The sequence below is a fragment of the Onychostruthus taczanowskii genome, unplaced genomic scaffold (genome assembly GCF_017590055.1).
Source record: "Onychostruthus taczanowskii isolate IOZ18803 unplaced genomic scaffold, ASM1759005v1 scaffold116, whole genome shotgun sequence".
Lineage (NCBI taxonomy): Eukaryota > Metazoa > Chordata > Aves > Passeriformes > Passeridae > Onychostruthus > Onychostruthus taczanowskii.
In genome coordinates, this window is record NW_024498294.1 from 745969 (window position 1) to 761272 (window position 15304).

The following is a 15304-nucleotide window of genomic DNA, read 5'->3' on the forward strand; positions in this document are numbered from 1 at the left end:
TTTTCTCCTGGGAAGCTGAGAGGCCTCAGAGAAAAGGAAAACAATTCTTATCTCATTTGCTTCTCCTGTGCTGTGCTCATGTGGAATGTGTTTGGAGATTGTTTACCCACAGGTGATTGTTCCATTGGACTCTGCTGTGAGTTGTTTTGACTCAATGGCCAATTAGTGCCAAAATGTGTTGAGATTCTGGAGAGAGTCACCAGTTTTCATTATTATCTTTTTAGCATTCTGTAAGTGTCCTTTCTGTATTCTTTAGTATTGAGTATAGTGTAGTATTCTTTAACATAATATAGTATCATAAAGTAATGAATTTTGAGAACATCATTCAGAGATTCATCACTCCTCCCTTCGTCTGGGGGGAACACAAATACAGCAGGCTGCTGCTGCAGGAGCTGGAAAGGACCAGCCAAACCCTTCCTCTGCTGCTCTCACCCAAATATCTGCTGGGTACCAACGTCAGCACCCCAAATGCTGAATCCCCATGCAGGGGGAGAGCAAAGCTCCAGCTCTCAGGTCTGGGATATCTGCCTGACATTTCTACATTCACAAGGCTCTATTTAAATTGGGATATGAGGCTCCACAGACATGGAACTCCAGCAGTTTTGGCTGCAGAATTAACAACAAAACCTGCCCCGGAATAACAGCAGCAGGAATGTCACTGGTAGCACAGCTCGGGAGCTGAGTGCATACAAGAGGCACGGTCCAAATCTGCAATTAGGGTTATTTTTATCCCACAAAACCCCCAAAATATCTGAAGATGAGCATTTTAATGCATGGGAATTTTAATACATTTGACTGTTGAATAGAGAAAAATAGATTTCAGCCACTTTCAACAGAGCTTTTATATTTTGATTTTTCAATTCCTTTCTGTAGCAACCAAGCACAACCAAGATAAATACCAAAGTGAATTTGTCACCTCCTTCTTCACTGCTAAAGTGGCTTCTTTTCTCTCCTAGGTAGAAAAATGTGCCAGATTTCCCTAAAGAAAAGCATTTCTCAGTGAACTGAAGGAGAAGTTGGAATACTGGGGTCCCAGTTGCTGAAAATACCTTTTTTTCTTTGTATTTCTTCCTCCTTGGAGAAGGGAATGTGAGAATGGTGTGAAACCTTGGACACTGCAGGCAGGAGAACTGAGCTGAAGTGTGAGACAATGCAACAGGGAATCACATTTTGTCATACCTGCACTCTGGCTGAGTCTGAATTTCCCTGATTTTCCCTAGAGAAGTTCTGGAGGACAGCTGGGAAAAGTCTGCTACGCAGGCAAGAGCTCTCAAGGCTTCATTAATTTCTGTCAAAACTCCATCATGCTAATTAGGAACTAATTTATAACCTGAAGATATTGACTGGAATTGAGTAACTTCAAGGAGTTCAAGATGCCTGCGTGTGAAAATTCTGATAGATATTGAGAAATCCCCCAGAGGCTTCACTTCTCAAATGAATCCTTCAAAAAGACACAACTGTACTGCAAGCACCACATCAGATGTTATCTCCTCTAATTCCCTTCCACAGAACGAATCAAACAGAGCTGCATGTTGTAAAGTTCTCTGTAAATATGGAAATGGTTTGGAATTGTTCAAAGCACAGCCCTTGCGATGAGACTGCAAAGCAGCAAAGTTACTGCACCTTAGGACATTAGAGAAATACCACTAAATGTATTGAAATGATAATTTCTCAGCTTTTGATTGTTACTACAGATACCTATATAAATATAAATAACAGGATATGTGTGCACTTCAGAAAGAACTGCAGGAATAAATTAATTTAAGAGTTGGATTTATATTATTGCAAGTAAAAAATCAGATTTATATTATCACAACAATTGTCCTTGCAATGGGACAGGGGCTGCAAAGTCACTGCACCTTATGACATTAGGGAAATATCACTCAATACATTGAAATGATAATTTCTCAGAATTTGATTGTTACTACAGATACCTATATAAATACAAATAACAGGATCTCCCTGCCCTTTGGAAAGAACTGCAGGAATAAATTAATTTAAGGGTTGGATCATTACAATGAAAAATACACTTAAGATACTTTAAACACATATCTACTTGTCTGTTTTCACAGAAAAACTAAGGTTAATGAAGTTGATTTAAATACCTAATCCTGCCAGATAACATGTTAATTTCAGAGAAGGGAAAAACTAGAAAGCAAGCAAAGCCTAGTTTAAAATTTAAAATAATATGCCAAAACATATTGAGAGTTGTGATCATGAAAAGACCTTGCCCTAAACCCTGACTGTTTTCTCAATGACTACAACAGAAAAACCTGAATGAGCACTTTTGAGAGCCACAGCCCTCAGCAGCTCTTTGTTTCTGATTTTTGAAATAAAACCCTTTCATAAAAGGGCTCGTGGTACAGGATTTGTGCAAAGATCCTCCAAAGTCTCCCAGTATTTGCATAGGAGTGCCCTTAACATATTTGATTAGCACCAGGTTCCTATAAAAGCTATAAAAACATTCTTCTTATTTGCTACAATTCTAGATTGCCATATCCATTTCAGAGCTAAAAGGAAGCCAAGTCCAATTTAATTCACCGTGAATTTTTGTTGTGTTGCTGTCAGACTGAAGCTGCCCATGTCCAATCAAGTACAGCTGCATTTCCAACCAAGCACAGAAAGATGGTGACTGGAAAAATGCCTCCCTTTTGCTGGATTATAAAAATAAATGGTAAAAGAATGCATCCCCAACTCACAATATGCAATTTCAATGTCATTGGTTTTCTGTTTGGAACTAGAACTATCACACAGCAAATAAAGATCAACATTTGGTTTTGTTTTGACTCTTATTTATTTTAAACCAGGTTTTCCTTGCTTTCTAGGTTTTCCCTTCACTGAAATGATCATGTTATCTGGCAGGACTAGGTATTTAAATCAACTTCATTAATCTTAGTTATTCTGTGAAAGGAGACAAGTAGATATGTGATTAAAATATCTTATGGGTATTTTTAGTTGTAATGATATAAATCCAGCTCTTAAGTGAATGCTCACACAGGGATCAAACCCAGAAATGTGGTGGTTTTAGTACCATGCTCTGATAAACTGAGCCAATAATAAAATAATCACCTCAGAGTATCTCTGGGGTCAGATAAATGCTCTGGGGACACTCCTGGATTGATTCCAGACAACAGAAAAATAGTCTTATTAGCAGAAATTGTTGCCTTCCAACTCTGTAACTCTGTTTTCTCCTCATCCTCAGCAGCTCTCAGGAGATGCCAGCAGGTATAATATGCTATATTATATATATATTTATTTTATATATTATATATATATATACACACACATTTTTTTTCCTGAGCCTCTTGGGATAATTTTTCTCACAATTCCCAGGGAGAAGGGAGAATTTCTCTCACAGGAGGAATTTTCTCTCCTGAACCATAAATTCTCTGTGGGCCAAGCACAAGAGCCCAGTCCCCCTGGACAAAGGAGGAGCTCCACCACTGAGAAACCTGGAATATAAACCTTCCTGCTCCCTTCCACAAGAGAGAACTGATAAACATCTGGGCTCTGGAAATCACTTTGGGATGTTTGGATTTGCAGCAGCAAACTGCTCTCACACAGTGTGCTACATCATCACATGACCTTGCCCTTTTCCAAGAAAAACCCAGGCAAGTGAAAAGACTTCATTACCATCAACTCTTTTTTTCTTAAGACTTACATAATTACCGTGCAATCTCTTCTAAGATCTGATTTATTCTAGCTTTAATTACTCACTTCAATGAAAGGATTATTTCATAAAATATATCTTTTCACTTCAATAAAAAACACAGGTCTCTTTCTCTTTGCTGTTTATATTTTGTTTACCACTTGCCAAGATGTTATTTCACATATGTGAAAAGAAAACTGGACTGAACACATGTGGAATAAACTCTTGGCAAAGGCACTGCAAGGGCTTGCCACTGAGAAGATTAGATTCACAAGAAAAGCCTTCTACTTTTTCCAAAATCAGCAAAGGTATTGGATAATTAAAAAAAAAAAAAAACCCTCATAAAAAGGAAAATAAAGGGTTTTCGAGGTAACTCTGGATTTCCAAGTTATTAAGATTTTCCTCAGAAGCCCTGAACATCTCAATTGTGTGTCCACCAGAACATCAGGGTTCCCATGCTGAGGAAAGGCAGAATTTAAGTCCTTCATAAAGTCCTGGTTTTATTCCAGTCCGTGTTCCTCATTTGTTTAACAAGACTGAAAACTCCTGATTAAATCATCAACAACTCTGATTAGAACTGGTTTTATTGATTAGAATTGCTGTTAGAATTCTGATTACAATTGTGGGAGAGAGCACTTAAATTCTGCAGCTTTCTTGATTTTTGCACCATCTTGCTTAGTCCACAACCCACATTATCATCTATTTTAGCCCATTAGAAATGTTTTAATTACTAACTTGGGAGCTCCAATTTGAGATATGTTAAAAAGCAAATTTCTGACCTCCTGTATGCACAGCTCCTGCAGACCAACACTGAATTGCAAGACAGGGATTTGTTGCACACGCAACGTTTGCATCTCTCGAGTTCTCAGCTGGGGCAGAACATTGTTTCCAGCCAAACAGATGCTTGTAAAATTGAAAATGAAATTATTTCATTTAGCAGCTTCATCTCATCAAATGTGCACAAATTCAGCTCCCAGGAAATTTTTCCAGGTGCAGATTTACTAGAAGGTATCTCAAAGATGGAATTTTAGAAGACACAAGTTCAGGAAAAAAAGTGTTACAAAGCTGCTAGGTAACTTCAACGTTCTAAAGAAATATTTTCTGACATTTATTAAATGATCATGTATCTGCCTTAGGTTATCCATAAAATACTGCTAAAATCAGATTAAATTACACCATCAGCTATGCCACCCTTGCCCATAAGAGCTCAACCATGCAGCTTGGACAAACTTACATTTATTTCTTTCAACTTCCCAACAGCCAAAATATAAAAGTAAATGGAACAAACACCCATGGAAAACTCCCTTTTAAGATAATTTTAAAGCTAGCAATTTTCTCACAATTTTTTAGAACTTTACAGGTGAAAAAACAGAGTGAGATTGAGCTCCCTGATAAAAAATCTACAAGAGCATAGCAAAACTCAGAAAGGATCTGAGGATCCCCAATTGCTCCTTTTCTGCAAGAAATTCACATTTCTTTCTAACCTCAAACAAAAAAATCAAAGATTTTCTGAGATTTATGACAACTCAAGCTGCCCTTTTATCCCTGTCACAAACCACAGATTTTGGTTCAAACCCAGTTATTATGGAAAAAAAAATCCCACTTCCACAGCACAGCACAAAACCCTGGCAGATTTAGAGCCCTTCAATGTCTTATTAGCAGAAATTGTTGCCTTTCAAGTCTGCTTTCTCCTCACCCTCAGCAGCTCTCAGGAGATGCTAGCAGGTATAAACATGCTTTCTTTTAATTACAGAACTGCATCACTGCTGTAACTGATTCCCAGCTCCAGCAAATTATAACCAAGTGCCCATTGTGCATAACAATCATTTAATGGCTGACAAACCATCATAAAGAAAGCTTTAATGAAGAAAGCTGGAAAGCTGCCCGAATTTTATGGCAGCACACTCCAAAAGAAAGAGTTACAATCTGTAGTTAAGATTAAGAGAGCCTTTTAATCCAGATGGCCAGAATTAAATAACGCAGTGCAGGGAAATTTTCATCAAAAGCTAGTGCAACATGAAAGTCCCAAAATTCCCCCAGTAAACCACGACTAATTATTTCAAACAGAGGCTGCACGTTCGTTTTGTGTTGGGAAGAACTCAGAGGGAAATCCAATGTTGCTTTCTCTGTGATAATTCACTTTACCCACTAGCTTTTCTATCATAAAAGAAAGCAGCAAGAAATCTCTGCAGGCAGAACTGTTGGGACAGTTAAATAATAAAATTTAAAAAAAAATTAAAGTTAAAAGTTTAATTAGAGTTAATTAATTAAATTTAAAATTCAATGTAACTAAAATTAAAGTTAAAAGTTAAAAAATAAAATTTAAGGAGTTTGCAACATAAATGACAAGTTCTTTCAGATTTTCAGCTTTAAGATACAGCTGAGTAAAACTGAAGCTGTTGGAACTGAAATTTGAAAAGGTCCTTAGTTGCAGTATTGTGTTGTTAATTAATAAATGACACCCAAGTTTCACCCAAATTTGCTCCCCTCTGCTTTAATCCTCTTGGAAGTGCTCAGCACTGCCCAGAAGATGTTGCTTTCTCTGTGATAGTTCACTTTACCCTCTAGCTTTGCTATCATAAAAGGAAGCAGCAAGAAATCTCTGCAGGCAGAACTGTTGGGACAGTTAAACAAAAAAATTTTCAAGGAATTCGCAAAATAAATGAGAAATCATTTCAGATTTGCAGCTTTAAGATACAGCTGACTAAAACTGACTCTCTCCAATTGTTCTTAAAAAGTACAAATACCAATTTTTAGTAAGGCAATAAAGCAGCAAGAGGCTCTGCTTTTCAATGACTCTTTTTGCTGCTGGGGGTTTTGTAGAAACCCCAGCGTGGAGAGGTACACAAAGAAGTTGATTGCTCAGCTCCTCTACAAGAAAAACATTTGTCCTTTGCAAAGAGTTTTTATGTTGATGAAATAAAACCTCTGTGAAATTCATCAATTAATTAGAAATCACAGAGTCCTGCCAAGTTTGAACTTGCACAGACCCAGCTTCATTTCACCTTCCAAAAACACCCCAGACCAGCCCATTTTGGGCACCTTGCTCTTATGTTTACATCCATTCCTTTGATCTGTTTGCTGAGGCCAAGCTGGTGCTGAGCTCATAAATCACTTTGTCCCAGTCAGAAATACTGATTCAGGCAGAAAAATAAGGGACTGTGTTGGGAGTGAGCAAATCCCAGGGAATAATGCTGCCCCACAGCATCCTGCTCCCTGCCTGAGCCCCTGAGCAGCAGAGCAGCCCTGGCAGCTCTGGGAAACTGAGAAGTGTTCTGCTTTCTGACACAGGGACTTTCTGCTCTCGCAGAGCTGGAAGGAGATCACGGCATCTCTGATTTGTGTTTTTTTCTCTTTCATGATTTTCTGACAGCAGCAAGCTTTGAAAGTCTGCCAGGCTGCCTGGAACGAGGAAGGAGTGACAAGGTCTGATCACTGATGGCACTGCTGTCCATATTTATATTTTGTGGTACTTCTGTGCGCACACAGAAGGAACTTCAGTTCCCTCTGCTCCCAAACACACACCGAGGGCTGCTGCAAGCACAAAAGCTGCCAGTTAATCTGCTTTTTTCTGTAAAAACCAGCAACATTTCTACCTCATGGATTATAGAAGTACTGCTGAGAACATAAGTGACGCACACAGAGGTTTGACAAAAAGGAAAATAAGACCCCAACATCTGAAACCCTTGGTTCATCCTGGCTGCACAAGATCTTTCATTTTCTAAATGTTATCATTTTCTCTCTGAGCTCTCTCAGGGTGAATAAAATATTATTGACACAACTCAAAATCAGAAAAATACTGCAGCAAGTGAGTGTGAGCTGAATCACAAACTGTGCTGCTGGTGGCACCAGCAGCTCCTGGATTATCTGCAGCTGGAGCAGTACAAAGGAAACCCTGTCCAAAAGCAACAATGATGGAGCTGCTGCTCCCTGTGGGACAAGGAGCAGCCCAGGATTGCTCAGTCCCCCTTATCCCCATTTTTCCAACAAGGCTCCTGTGCAATGTCAGGGTTTGTGCTGCTGTGGACACAAACTGGGCACTGGTTCTTGTGCCAGGAAAATCAGAACTGCCACTCACAAGGGTTTACACACAGGAAAAGGCAAATCCAGTGGAGCTGTGGCTGTGGGCAACTATTCAGCAAAAACAGCCCTGAAAGGATAAAAAACAAACAAAAGAAAAATCACACGTGAAATTTATTAATGAGAGACAACGGCAGGAAAATCTAATTGAGGAAAAGAGATGAAAATTGCCACAAGAAGATGCAAAAAGAAGTTGAAAGCATCTGGCCTGAGCTATTCCAGCTCTTCCTGCAGGACTCCAATAAAGCAGTGAAATATCGGAGTCAGGCCTGGGTCTGCACTTGGGAATTGGCTCCTGCTCCAAAGCTCTGCTCTCTGCTGTACAAGGGAATTCTTAGGATAACTCAGTTAAAAATTACAACATACCATACTGAAATAAACACTGGAGAACAAATAATTATAAAATAGCCATTAAAATGCCCCCCCAAATCAATGTATTGTTTATTTGTGGAATGCCTGCAATTGTTTTTTTAAGGGGATCATAAAAATTCCTCACTCACCATGAGTCCATTCATGAGGGCAATGAATTTCCAGAAAATCCAATTTTTTATATAGCTCAAGAGAAATATTTTTGGACACAAACTTTAAAAAAAATACTGCTTTTAAATGAATAGCTTTACTCCTTAAAATGAACAAAGACTTGTCTGCAACGTAAACAACGAAAATAAAATTAAAAGAAAGGAAGACCACAAGTCTTGTAACCTAAACACAATACCCATTGTCTGGACTTCCCTAGTTCCATGAAGAACATCTGATTTTCATTTTGGATTAGAACATTCTGCTAAAATTACTAATGCACTGGGATAAAACTTAATTTAAAATTTCCAGATGAACAGCTTCAGCTAGGATCCGATGGCTGCTCTGTAAGCGAGAATTCCCACTTAAACTCTGGAACAATGATTAAAATCCAATATTGAATCCTTGCTGCAATAAGTTTTGATGATCTCAGAGAGAACAGCAGAAAAAAAAATCCCACATAAAACTCAGATCCACTGGCAGCTTTTGTCACTGCCTGGCCAGGGAAAGCTTGGCCGGTGGCCTGATATGTTTGTAATTCCAAGAACTTCCAGTATTTTTCTGTGAAGAGTTACTCAACTGCCAGGGATAAAAATTTGACTTTCAGCGTGCTGGAGTTGATGGTGAGAACAAGGATGACAAACTTCTCTCTGATTTTCACTTCCTTGGTTTTTCTGCTCAATAAAAAGCTATGGAGAGACCTGAGCTGGACAAAAAAAATGGGAATAGAAGGGGCTCCTTCTCCTTTGTGTTTGTGTGAGGGGGTGAAAACAAAATTTGGAACTGTTGGTAATGTCAGCATGCTCTGACATGTTTTTATTTTTGAAATAAAAACACACAAAACAAGGGCCCACAGCAGCTTTGCTACTAAAACTGCAATACAAGAGGTTCCACCCAGCTTTTCCTTGGGCTCCATTCTTTCCATGGAATTGGGGTGAAATAACAGCAAAACCTCCAGTGAAAATCCAGACTAAAAAATGAAAAATCCTGACAGAAAAAATAGAGGCAGAAACAGATGGACATAGTCTTGTCTGAATGAGGGCACACATCTCATTCTGGCAATGGAAAAAAATATTTTTTTTTAAAAAAAAAGGTATCTGAGGCCATCAGTATCCTGTGGACAGCCTTAAATTTCCAAGAAATTACATTAGTTTCAGGCATGAAGAAGATAGAAGAAAAACAAGATTTAAAAAAGCTTTATATATATATATATAAATGTAAGGGTTTAAAGTGTAACTTTTGCTGTTTAATTGTCAAATGTGGAGGTAACAGGCCTTGGCAAGAGCTGTGCATTGGAACAATTCCCCAGGCACACAGGGCTGAGGGAGGCTGCTGACAAGGGGCAATGGGCTGAAGGAATATTTCCCAAAAATGCCTGGTAAATTACACCTGATACTCAACAGGCAGGAAAAACAGGTACTGACAATTTCTTATTGCTCAACGGGGATGCAAATATTGGAAGGTGCATGTTTGTACAAGAAGAATGGAAAATCAACCAGAATATTAAATTGACTTTATGGGGAGAACAGAATAAATGCTGGGCAAGGCATCTCTCACTAAAGGAACAAAGAGAATAAAAGACAGGGCCTGAGCCTAACCTTAAATCTAGTCTTTGTACAGAAGAAATTTAAATGTTTAAATGCAAACAAGCAAAGTATAAAAATTAGGTATAAATCAGTTAACAGCACCACAGTATTACTGATGTAATTCATTTGTCCAGTAGCAGTTTAAAATGGAAGTGTTTGCAAGCATAAACTGAATAAATGCTGCATTACTCAACCAGATTATTGTGAAAGAGCAGAAAGACTGAAGAAAAATTATGGGTTTTTTTTAACATGACAAGGCTCAGTAAAAGTGCAAGAAAGGGCCAGTAATGAGCAGCACTTTTTATAACATTCTGCTAAAAAACGAAGTCCATGATTGAAAAGTAAATTGTTTAGATGTATTCCTATAGCAGCTTAAAAATATATTTATATAATATATATTTAGAAGCTATATTAGCTTACAAATACCATTAGAACAAAAGAATACAAAAATAACAGGAAGCTGCACGTGTTGATTCTGAGAGTTTACCATGAAATAACCTGAACTAAGTCTGCAAATCTGGAAGATAAGAAGATGAACATTTTTGTTTAAAATCCAACACCCAGAGGATGCAAAGGAGACATTCAAAGCCAATGCAAGCAGGTGTGAACCAAACAGAAATTATGGAGCACAGAGGACGTGAGGGCAGAAGTGCTGGGATGCTGGCAAATCAAAAGGAAGCAAAAGATGGGATTGCAGTGAGTGAATGAGACAGGAGAATTTCATCACTCAATTCACAGCAATGATACATCTTGGGTAACTAAAGCAAAACTGAGAAAATGTTAAAAATAACAGGAAGGGAGGAAGGATTAAAGCAAACTCTGTTGGATGGGGCTGGAGCACTTCATAGTAAACTGGAAGAGCACAATAGGAGGATGGGAGGTTTTGAATGCTTAACAGAAAACATTTGTGACCCATGAATGAAATAGTTCCAGCTCCCAGCAACAATGACAAAATTGTCACAGCAAAAGGGAAACCAGGAAAGTACTTAAGAGCAAAAATAATACCAGTGGTTTGCATAGCAGTAACATCTGTGACTACGGCAATATAAGCACAATAAAGAATGAGAGCTGTCTTCATTCAGCTTTAAAAATACCTTTGGGTGGCAGACAGAGAGAAAAATGGGTGAGGGCTTGCAGGGCTGGAGAAATCCCAGCTGCTGGGTTTTGTGGACCAACAGATTTTTTTTCTAATTGCCACTAATTTATAATCTGGGCAAGAGATTGTTTTCATTCTTCCCTTCTGCCCTCCAACTCTTTGACATCCAGAACAAACAGATTTTTTCATTTGAAGGTTTTGATTCTGTGATGCCCCTCATAGCATGAAATGAGAAGCCCTGAATGAAAATATTTCTGTGCCACTTGGCCAATGGGCTCTGCAAGGCAACACTTCAGAGCAGGACAGCCTTTCACACAGCTGCTCTGCAGACTCTGATTCACCTCCAGAGGGTGAGAAACACATCCCAGCACCAGGCTGGCCTGGGCTGGTTTCCAAGCTGTGCTCCTGCAGGACCAGGAATGAACCCTGCAGGATCAGGTATGATGTGTGCAGGACCAGGAATGATGTGTGCGGCATCAGGAATGATCCCTGCAGGACCAGGAATGATCTCTGAAGGACCAGGAATGATGTGTGCAGGACCAGGAATGATCCCTGCAGGATCAGGTATGATGTGTGCAGGACTAGGAATGATCTCTGTACGATCAGGAATGATCCCTGCAGGACCAGGAATGATCTCTGTGCTTCCCCAGCTGTTTCCTGGGAATAGCAGTGCCTTGGTGAGTCCCACATGGGTCACACCACATGGGGTATGGGTCTCCTGAAAAACCCCTCATTTGGTATTTCACTGGGCTCCTCTCTCTGTAAACCCCATAACCCCAACGTGCTCCTAGAGCTCACCCAGCTCCTGCAATTCCTCTGGAATGTGTCCAGCTTGTCAGCCCAGCAAAGCACAACGTGCACCTGGATTCCTTTGTGCTCTCTGTCTGCTGTACCTGCCCTGGGAGCTGCCCCACAGCCCCCAGAGAGATATTTCAAAGGGTTCAAAAGACAACAGGTATGAAAAATAACAGGTTTTGCTCGGCAGGGAAAAGATTTATTGATGCTGAGAGCTTAATTTAGTAATCAGACACTATCTGAAGAGAAAAAAAACCCCGCACTCGGCCATGGAACAGTTAGATGAGGAAGCTATTCCAGCTTTTGATGTAGTTTTGTCCCAAATTCAAAGTTAAAAAGACTGGGGAAGAAGTTATCCAATTGACTGAAATCCAATCTCATAGTGCATTGCACCCAGGGCTGTACCTCAAAGGCAAAAGGGACTTAGTCATATTTTTACATAACTAAACTCCTGAGTCACATTACAGAGGGAGAGTCAAAGGGAGCTCAAGAACAATTTCTGCCATTACATATTTTCTCTTTATAGTATTGCTTGTAAGGGATTAATGTTGTAAGACTTATTTCAAAACTTAAAAACCTTTCATCATTGATTATGGCTCATTTTTCATTCAGACTCACATTAATTCCCACAGCACTAATTCTGCATCATGGTATCAAGAGCAAATGATGACTGCTGAGCTAATTTTAAGAAAGCAATAAATAATTTGCAATTAATCATCTGTTAAAGCAATAATCCTTTTGAAACATCTCGGCAGTGCTGCAGACTGCACAGACAGGAACGGAATGCAGCTGTCTAGAAAGCATTTCTGGATCTCCCAGCACTCTCTGAGCTGGGTTAGGGAAGCAATGTCAAAATGCTGCCAGTTTTATCCAGCTGAGATTAATGAAATGATGCAGTGGATGTGAGATGCACTGAACTCCTAGCTCACACAGAAAAGAGCCCTTGCAGCAGCCCAGCACACTACAGAGCTGTTTCAATCTGCATTTTCCCTCTAATTTCACCACCTGTGACCAAGTTTTGCAGGAAAAAAAAAAAAGCTAATTTAATTCCTTTGTTTCTAAAGCCACGATTCCCCATTTCTCCTTGTGTGGAAGCCCAGGGCACTGGGAATATTTCTCTGTCTGCCCTGGGGTGCCCTGACCCCCAGGGCAGTACTGACTTTGATCCTCATTCATGGAGAAAGTTTCCAAGACTTCAGGATAGACTGGAATCCACAAAAGTGTGAAATGGATTATAGAGAGTAGTGTGGGTGTATCACTTGGTGAGGAATTGAGGTTTTGGGATTTTTAGTATGTTGTAGATGGAAGCTGGATGGAGGGCACAGGGTGTTGTCCTGGGTTTCTTCTTCATGCTTCTTCTTCCTTCTTCTCCATAGGTTTGGGTGGCATTTTGTAATTGGGCAGAAAAGTCCACATTGGAGCTCTTTAGGATCAGTTATTGGGTTAAAAGGGAAAATAATCTAGGTGTCAGTTCTTAATTGGATTGTTAAGTCTTAAAAGAGCTTGTAACAAGAGATTGTGGCCATTTTGTGCCTTCTAATGAAAAGCTGCAGAACTCACAGCAGTGAGACTGTTTTACTGATAAGAAATAGTAAACACCTGAGTGCCAACATGAGCTCCTGTCTCAATCCAACATGAGCTACTCAACATGAGCTACTGCCTTCAATTCAGACCCAGAGAAACCTATACCCTTGCCTTGCTCAGACCCACATGCCTACTGCTGTCACTCATCCTTGCTCCCAGCTCTGCAGATCCCCAGTGCTCCCAGAATGTCTGATGCCAGAGATCCAGTCCATCCCCAGCAGTTCAAGCCATCTCCTCCCCCACAAACTCAGGGATTACAAGTCATTTCAGAAATATGATCTTGATCACATCAACCCTGTGCACCTCACTGCACTCATTAGGCTTCATTTCTCCATGCAGAAGCTGGGTTTGTTCCTTTCTGTACATTATCCAGTGATCTGGAGGCCTAAAGAATGCTCCCATAAAATTCATCAGTGGCTCAGTGTCAGTTCAAAGCTGTCAAACCTGCTGATTCATTTCAGCAGCATTTACTGTGCTTCGTTAATTCTAGATCTCAATGTTTTCAACAAAATAATGAAGTTATATATAACTCCAAGCAGCAGCACCAATAAATCCTTCAAGCCTTTGGCAACTCCTTTAATCCAAAGTAATCATGTTTCCTTGTATAACAAGTCTTGTGATGTCTGTAATAGCATCTCACTATAGTAACAACAGCCTTCATGTTATAGTTCCCTGCATGCCTCCAGTATTAATCAGTTCCCAGATTTAAATATGAAATTAGAGAACTCTTGATACTCTTCCTGAAACAGATATGCTAATCAGAGCCCCCCCCTTCCTCCCAAATTAAAAAAAAGTCCAATAAGATCAGGCCTGTGGAGTTGTTGATGCTGGAGTCAAAGATTGCAGCTTGCTGGTTATTGCTGTGCTCTATTACCTCATCCCTTCAGATTAAAATAACAATCCCAAACAGGCAGTCTATTCTATAGGCAGTTTTCTCTGCCACAAGCTCTTTTTCTTGGCTTTTCAACAGAAGAATTAAAAAAAAATCTCACCAGAAGGAAGGATTGCAGACATTGTGCTAGAACTGGGAATAGCATTTCCCTTTGAATGCAGAGGACACAATCAAAACATTTATTCTTCAATTTAGAAATTACTTAATGAAAGCAACATTCTTGTACTTCATAAGTGAGCTTAAATCCTAGCAATTTTCCAAACACACTGACTTTTTTCCTAGTATTGTCCTGAAAACTCCTGCAGCATCCTCCAGCAGCTATTACCTAAAGCGATGTTACCACTGACCAACCTTGCTTGAATTTAACCTCACTTAGCAGAAACCTTTGTGACCTTCATGCCTCAACTTAACTAAAATGATATTTAACAGCATCACTTCCTTTCCCCCAGTCTCCCATAACCATCTCATTTCCACTGTATAAAAAGAAAAGTCACAGTCAGCTCCTTGAACCTTATCAACATGTTTGGCTATAATCAAGATTTTACTTTGTTGAGCAATCCAAACATATTCTGCAGGCATAATCTACAAAGCAAACCATATTAAATTGCATATTAAATGCATTCAACAATTTGATCCAAATACTAAAATATAGATTAAATCCAGAAAGCAGAAGTATCAAATGCAAAGAAGTTTTTTTTAGGAGCTGGAAATAACATCCTATTTTGCATTTGCATCTTTGCCCATTACCCTTTTAATTCTTGTAAGAATGAAAATCCAGCCTCAGTTTCATGACTGCCTGTCCCTGCAAAGAAGCCCAAGGTATCGTAATTGCTTAGATATGAGATTATTGCCTGTGGAGGAAGAGATGAAATGAGTTTTAGTGCCTGAGTTACTCTTGCAGAAAGGTGAGCACAGCAATCCCAGGTACAGCACCAGCAGTGTTTTCATAGGCACCATGTGTGGCAAAGGCAGATCCAGAGATTAGCACACATAAATCACTCACACAGGGAGAAAAAAAAGCCTCCTCCATTGCCAGCTAAGACAACTAACACAAAATGCATGTTTTTACAAGGGCTATTCAAAGAAATAGCTTGAGTGGGTAGAAT

General features: G+C 39.5%; 1 protein-coding gene across 1 annotated transcript in view; it reads right to left on the minus strand.

The window, feature by feature from the left end:
- Positions 1-15304, minus strand: part of ATG7 (autophagy related 7) — a 78658-nt gene that overhangs the window by 23623 nt on the left and 39731 nt on the right. The gene's annotated exons all lie outside the window — the stretch shown is intronic.